Raw genomic sequence first — 7,606 nt, 5'->3', positions numbered from 1 at the left:
GGTGGATGCTACCTCAGCCCATCCACAACATCACTGTGGCAGTGTGTAGGTGGATGCTACCTCAGCCCATCCACAACATCACTGTGGCAGTGTGTAGGTGGATGCTACCTCAGCCCATCCACAATATCACTGTGGCAGTGTGTAGGTGGACTGTCAACTTGTGACTAGTGTTACACATCTGACTGCTGACTCTACAGTGTGCTGGTTGACTCATCCCCCCTCCCCTCTCTCTCTCTCTCTCTCTCTCTCTCTGGCTGTTGCAGGTCTTGTTGGTATTAATATTGTTGGTTTGTTCTTGTTTGCTGTGTTGTTGTTGGTCCTACTTGTGTGTTGGACGCAAACCGACAGACACATTCACAACCTGAAGTGTATTGTGTTGTGCTGTGATGTGTTGTATTCTGCTGTGTTGTGTTGTGTTGTAATGATGAGGGTGTCATGTGCCTCCTCACAGTAATACCGTGTGTTGTGTTGTGTTGTGGGTGTCATGTTCCTCCGCACAGTAATACCGTGTGTTGTGTTGTGTTGTGTTGTGTTGTGATGGTGTGGGTGTCATGTGCCTCCTCATAGTAATATCGTGTTGTGTTGTGTTGTGTTGTGTTGTGTTGTGTGCCTCCTCACAGTAATACCGTGTATTGTGTTGTGTTGTAATGGTGTGGGTGTCATGTGCCTCCTCACAGTAATACCGTATGTTGTGTTGTGCTGTGACTGTGTGGGTGTCATGTGCCTCCTCACATCCTCACAGTAATACCGTGTGTTGTGTTGTGACGGTGTGGGTGTCATGTGCCTCCTCACAGTACTACGGTGTGTTGTGTTGTGTTGTGATGGTGTGGGTGTCATGTGCCTCCTCACAGTACTACGGTGTGTTGTGTTGTGCTGTGTTGTGATGGTGTGGGTGTCATGTGCCTCCTCACAGTACTACGGTGTGTTGTGTTGTGTTGTGATGGTGTGGGTGTCATGTGCCTCCTCACAGTACTACGGTGTGTTGTGTTGTGTTGTGATGGTGTGGGTGTCATGTGCCTCCTCACAGTACTACGGTGTGTTGTGTTGTGTTGTGATGGTGTGGGTGTCATGTGCCTCCTCACAGTACTACGGTGTGTTGTGTTGTGTTGTGTTGTGATGGTGTGGGTATCATGTGCCTCCTCACAGTACTACGGTGTGTTGTGTTGTGTTGTGATGGTGTGGGTGTCATGTGCCTCCTCACAGTACTACGGTGTGTTGTCACTGTCATCAACATCCTCGTACAACTGCATTAATCATCACACGCCAACCCTGCACAATGTTGTAGTCATCACAGGGGCTTCTCCGATATTCACTTACTTTATTACCATCTTCCTGGCGTCGTACCTAATATTTCACCTATATGGAATAATATTATGCATTTTTCTCTTTCTTTCTTTGTTTTTAATCCTTGCGTGATTTACCTACGGATTTTCACACCCCAATTGTGCACCGATTTGCTTCCAAGAATATTTCTGTATTTTTGCTTATTAGAGCTTTTAAATTTTATGTTCAAATTGTTACTTCATCCTTTACATTTCACACGTTCATTCTGCCTTCCTAAGAGCTACAAATGATCCAGAATTGACCTTCAGAATACAGTAACAGGGAAATGGCAGTATTAAAATTTTTCCTTCATGTAAACTACTACTGACAGACAAACACAACCAGTATTGGTGCAAGAATACAACTGAGCTAAAAAGGTCTGAGAACTACCGGGAAGAAGGCCTTGAACAAGCTGATACATAAACACAGATGGTGTTGCAAAACTGTGTGTGTGTGTGTGTGTGTGTGTGTGTGTGTGTGTGTGTGTGTGTGTGTGTGTGTGTGTGTGTGTGTGTGTGTGTGTGTGTGTGTGTGTGTGTGTGTGTGTGTGTGTGTGTGTGTGTGTGTGTGAGAGAGAGAGAGAGAGAGAGAGAGAGAGAGAGAGAGAGAGAGAGAGAGAGAGAGAGAGAGAGAGAAGGTGGGATTAGAAGAAAACGAAAAAGGAACTAGAGAAGAGACAGGAGGAAGGAAGGAAAGAAAAAGAAAGGAAAACCATCAAAAATGATAAGGATTGTGCCTGAGAAAAAAACTGATAGGGAGAAATAATGGGACGGGAAGAACAGACCTTATGCAAATTAAAGCAAGCAAGGGATACAATGAATACAGTTGCTGAACGAAGACGAGGAAAGGAAACAAAGTATTTAGACCAAGGAAACGAAAAGCATAAAGGGAATGGAAAAAGGCAGGAGGAAAATACGGTAAATCCCAGACGAGAGAGAGAGAGAGAGAGAGAGAGAGAGAGAGAGAGAGAGAGAGAGAGAGAGAGAGAGAGAGAGAGAGAGAGAGAGAGAGAGAGAGAGAGAGAGAGAGAGAGAGAGAGAGAGAATTTAAGCAGCTTTGGGGCCAAATCATGAAAGGAAATGAAGAAGAAAGTGAGGGAAAAATAAAGCACGATTCCATTAGCATACAAACAATGGAAGGAGGAGGGAGAGTAACATTTGTGGAGAGAATACTGGAGGGATACTGACAGAGAGAGAGAGAGAGAGAGAGAGAGAGAGACGGGAGGGCAGGATGTAGAGAGAAAAGGAATGAAAATAAAATGAAAAGGAAACTAAAGATGAGAGAGAGAAGAAGGCGAAGGATGCAGCTGTATTGTACAAGATGAAAAATTAGAGGAAAGAACTGCATTGGAGAATGAAAAAGGGCGAAGAAGAATGGGATGGGAAGCACAAAGCTAATGCAGATCAAAGCAGGCAAACGACTAACTGAATTATGCGGTTGAAGGAGCGTGGAAGACAGGAAACAATATTTAGACCAAGGAGGGGGAAAGGCACGAAGGGAAGGAAAGGAGAAGGGAGGAGGAAAGTACAGAAAAGGCGAGAGGGAGAAAGGCAGCAGAGAAAGAGCGTAATATCAGTGAAGAGAAGTGAAGAGGAAAGGAAAAGGGAAAAGAGGAAGAAATTTGAGATTGCCAACACTGCCAAGGAAATGCAGGATGGTGTCCACACAGCTACAGTACAATGACATACCTGTGTGTAAATTGCAGGATGGTGTCCACACAGCTACAGTACAATGACATACCTGTGTGTAAACTTCCAGCATGATTAATGAACATTTACTAACGTGGGATCCCAAAATCATATGCCTGGTGAGATGGTAAGATCCAATAAACAATAACCAAAGATCAATAAAAAAAAGAAAAAGGCTTCTGGAAGTATTTGGCCAAGGAGCAATTGTGGCAAGTCTGCAGGGAATGGGTAATGAAAAAAGAAAATGATATCACAGTCATAAGTGTTTGGAAGAGAGAAGAAAGAAATAAGGCAATTGAGTAAATACATAAGGTTTACAGCATAGCGTGGAGACTTAAAAATCGGCTGGACGGAAAATGAAATTATGCAGAGAATGAACATTAGGGAATAAACAAAGAGAGGTGGCAGTGAGACAGAAATAAACAACGAGAGGTAGGAAAGAGACGGAAATTGAGATCATACCAAGAGGAGGAAAGTGTTGGCGAGAATAAAACTTAGGGGTTGAGCAACTTTGACGAGAGAGAGAGAGAGAGAGAGAGAGAGAGTAGGATGTGAATAATAAGGAAAAAAAGATGACAACAGAGTAAGATTAGAAGGAAATAAGTGAAAGAGAAAAGAATGGAATGAAAATAGCGAAGAAAATGGAACAAAGAAATCAAACAACAGAGGAAGGAAAAAATAAAAAGAAAACAAAAAATAAAAGGAAGTAAAAGGCTGAATAAAAGGACGGGAGTAAGTGGAGGAGATGCAAAAGCCCTCTTGCTTTCCACAGGGTTACTGGCTATTGGAAAAACGATGGGAATTTGTGGAGAGGACGCAAGAGGAAAGAAAATATGAAAGAAAAAGAAAATACAGGAGAGATGAAGAGAAAGAAAGGGAAGAAAGAAAACAAGAAATAAATTAATCAGCACAGAAAAAACTGGGCGGTCCCTATGCACGGGCAGAATATTCTATAAAGCTACATCCTCATAGCACAGGTAAATGATACTATGGTTAGTTCTAGAGAATTCTGCGTTATATAACCACAGTTAGCCCTATAATTGCTTTTTGTTATGGTTGCTAGGGCTATCGGTTGATCCACCTCCTCCTCCTCCTCCTTAGCCTACTACTGGCACAAGCTGCGGAGGGGGTGGGATAGTGGTAAAAGAAGAAGGAAAAGAACTGTAAAAGTGAAAAGAAGAAGAAGAAGAAGAAGCTGAAGAAGAAGAAAAAGAAGATGATGATGATGATGATGATAGTGAAGAAGAAGAAGAAGAAGATGATGAGAGGAGGAGGAGGAGGAGAAGAAGGGAGAAACGAAAGATAAAGAACAAAATCAGAAATCTAAGCGAAAGATAAAAACTAAAGAGACAAATAAAATAACGGGATGTAAATACATGAAGGAAAGAAGAAACAGGAGGAAAGGCATGGATAATACAATGTATATAATGATGTTTCCTGTATAAACCGCAGTTCTCTTTATCTTGTCCAGGGTCACTGGCCATACAGGGGTAACAACACCTACTAGGCTCGCTTTATTGCTTCCCAGAAATATTATGAGAGAGAGAGAGAGAGAGAGAGAGAGAGAATGTATGCAGCTTGTGGGCGAATTCAGTAAAGGAAAGAATGGAAAACGTGTGTGAAAATTTGAGCATGAAGTTAGCTATGATAATACAATCGATGGAGGCAAGAGGAAGGGAAATACCTGTGGATAGCTAGGTAACAGACAGACAGACATACGTAGATAGGCTGATGTCCTTTACGCAACACTGCAACAAATGAACAATTCCTTTCAGACCATATTTCTTTCCAGCACTAATACCATATTTCAAGCACAGTAGGTTCTGATAATTTATAATAAGCCCTCCCCACTTTAATTCACCGAACCGTTATTGCAGCCATCGTCACCCACAGTTTCTCTTTCATTGTTCATTCTAGCGCAAATTCTGTTTTTCTGCAGCACAGAATGAAACAAAATACACTATGCCGGATGCACAAATGAAACTGAAATGAGTGTACAGTATACGGTAAACTTAATGTACCTGTGTAATGTGTTAGGATCCAGGCATATTACAGACAGCCTCTCCCCCTACATGAAACTTGTATCAGCTGATCTCACTCATCTCCTGGGGGTGATGACAAACCTGGCATCTCGCTGTAGGTTTACTGAATAATTGTACAGGTTTTATATGACAGGCGGGTAGGTATACTGCAGATCCGACCTGTGTGAAGGGTAGAAGTAGAGTACCTATATACCGGGAGAGTAGCGACGTAGGGGGTACCGGACGCTCATCTGATGGCCGCCATTTTCCTGCCAAATTCGCGCGCCGCCTGACTGAGACTCAGGCACAGGCATTCCGTTAGCGTTAGTTCATGTTTTTTTGTTGCTGACAGTGGGCGTGATGCCGGGCTGTTCTGCCTATGGGTGTGCCAATTGACTGGAGAAAGGCTTTAACCCGTCACGTCCCGAGGTTTTCCGCACCTCTGACATCCCCCAGTCCCGAGGTATTTTCGATTTTTTTTTTTTTGGCTAAAACCTTCGCTTTTGGTGAGAAACATCGAAAATTCATAGAGAAATCGCTCTCCTGAGGTTTAAAGTGCCCAATCCAGGTAGGAGTTCCTCCTTACCTGAGTGGGTTTTCTAACATGCTGGCACCAAAGAAAACGAGTTCTATGGGAGGGTAACTATTTTATCCACTCATAAACGGTATTTATTTATTTACTTGGTACGAATGTATATGTAGTATGACAGTATATTGGTTTTCAAGCAGTAATAAAGGCATTATAAGCATTGTTTCACTCACTAACTAATCACCATACCTGACCTATTTTTGCCACACTACCTGATCATTATTTCTGGCTGTTTCTTCTTCTAATGCTATATAAACATTGTCCTCCACATTGTCATCGATTGGGGAATCACTCTGACCCTGAATAACTTTACTAGCCAGGTCACTGGTAACAGGTCCTTTGCCAAGACAATGGCGTGAGGGGGGGAGGGGGGAGGTTATGCAGTGTAAGGCATTGTCCCTGCTTGGTATCTTGTACAGGAATAGAGGAAGGTGTCCCGTGTATACATACGAAAAATCACGTGCGAAAATTGAAAACTGTGCAAATTAGGTACCTTGCAATTGCACGACGTACTGGTACGTCGCCGGGACTGGCAAATGCAAATCGTGGTGACGTACCCATACGTCGTCGGGACGGGGCGGGTTAAAATGTTCACATTTCCATCTGATCCAGAAAGAAGGAAATTATGGAGGAATAAAGTCAATCGTCTGGGGTGGGAACCAACTTCTAAATCAGTCTTATGTGAGGTATGGTATGCTTAATGAATGTTTTCATGTAATTTGCTGGGAGTTTGTTCCTCTCTGCCGTAGAAATAAATGAACTGTCGGTGTAAGAGGGAACCACTAAAGTAGGTAAGAGTATCAGGACGGGTTAATCATTGAGAATGAGTTTGCGTAAGAAGTGATGACTCACAAATTCACGGTTTTTTCATACTGTGTTGATATTAGTTGTTTATCGTTGTTTAGGCATATCTTGCATATGTATTATTATACTTCCTGTTCATATGAGTGCATTGTGTTACTTGTGTATTATGCCTACATAGAAAAAAAAGTATTATTAACAAAATAATAGTGAGCTCTTCATACCAAGGTAGCCTACCATTATACTATCCTACTTTTATACCATCGTATGCTACTGTTCATATGTGTATGACGTTTACCTTTCGTGTGTTTATTATCACACGTCTTGTGTTTTTACGCATATTCTTACGTGCATTATCCGTACAGAATCTTTTGATATGTATTCTACATGTACTTTTATTATTTTGTGTGTTGTGACAATACGTGGAACGTGCATCGTGTTTTTTTTTTTTCGTGTGCTACTGTATACGTGTACTACGTGCATTTTATGTACTGTATATTATGTTGACGTGTACCTACGTGACTCTTCAGTCAACCGTCTATGAATGTTATAAGTTTCTAAGGGGTCCAGTATAACACACAGTTTACCTGAGAGTACCTATATAGGTACTCTAGTTTACTTCTAATGTTAGCATTGGTTACTTAGAAGCTGTAACACTTTTTCACGTGAGTCTGAAGTCAGCATAATAACCTTCACAGATGAAGGTCAGCAGGACTTGTCAGTGACAGAGTGATTCTTTGTACAATTTTATAGGCTACTGTGTTCACAGTGTAAAAAACACGGAGACCACCTGTGACGAATGCCTGGGAGATGTAATATCATCACCCCATCAGACAGCTCATAAAGCAGCAGACCTCACTTTACTCAAGGAATACAAAAAGGAGAACTTATAAAGTATATGAGATGCTGCATAAAGACGAGCTGATGTTCAGGAAAGGTCAGTGTGATTTGACAGGAAAGGATAACATTAAGAAAACCCTGATGAATGAAGCAGTAAACCTAACCAAAAATTATGATATTCCTACCAGTCACAACCTCAAAAACAAACTTCTAAGCAAGTTTATCAATGCTCGCTTGGATTTCTACTGCAAAAAGATTAATGAAGAAGAAAAAAGAAACCCAGAAGAAAAATACAGAACTCAGTAAAATTGTAGCCATGAGGAAACTTGTACAGAATGTAATCA

This window comes from Coenobita brevimanus, chromosome 84 (genome assembly GCF_032717465.1).
Source record: "Coenobita brevimanus isolate Jiangsu-jjx chromosome 84, ASM3271746v2, whole genome shotgun sequence".
In the NCBI taxonomy this organism is placed as follows: domain Eukaryota; kingdom Metazoa; phylum Arthropoda; class Malacostraca; order Decapoda; family Coenobitidae; genus Coenobita; species Coenobita brevimanus.
The sequence above is the reverse complement of the archived record's forward strand: the minus strand, read 5'-3'. Positions refer to the sequence as shown.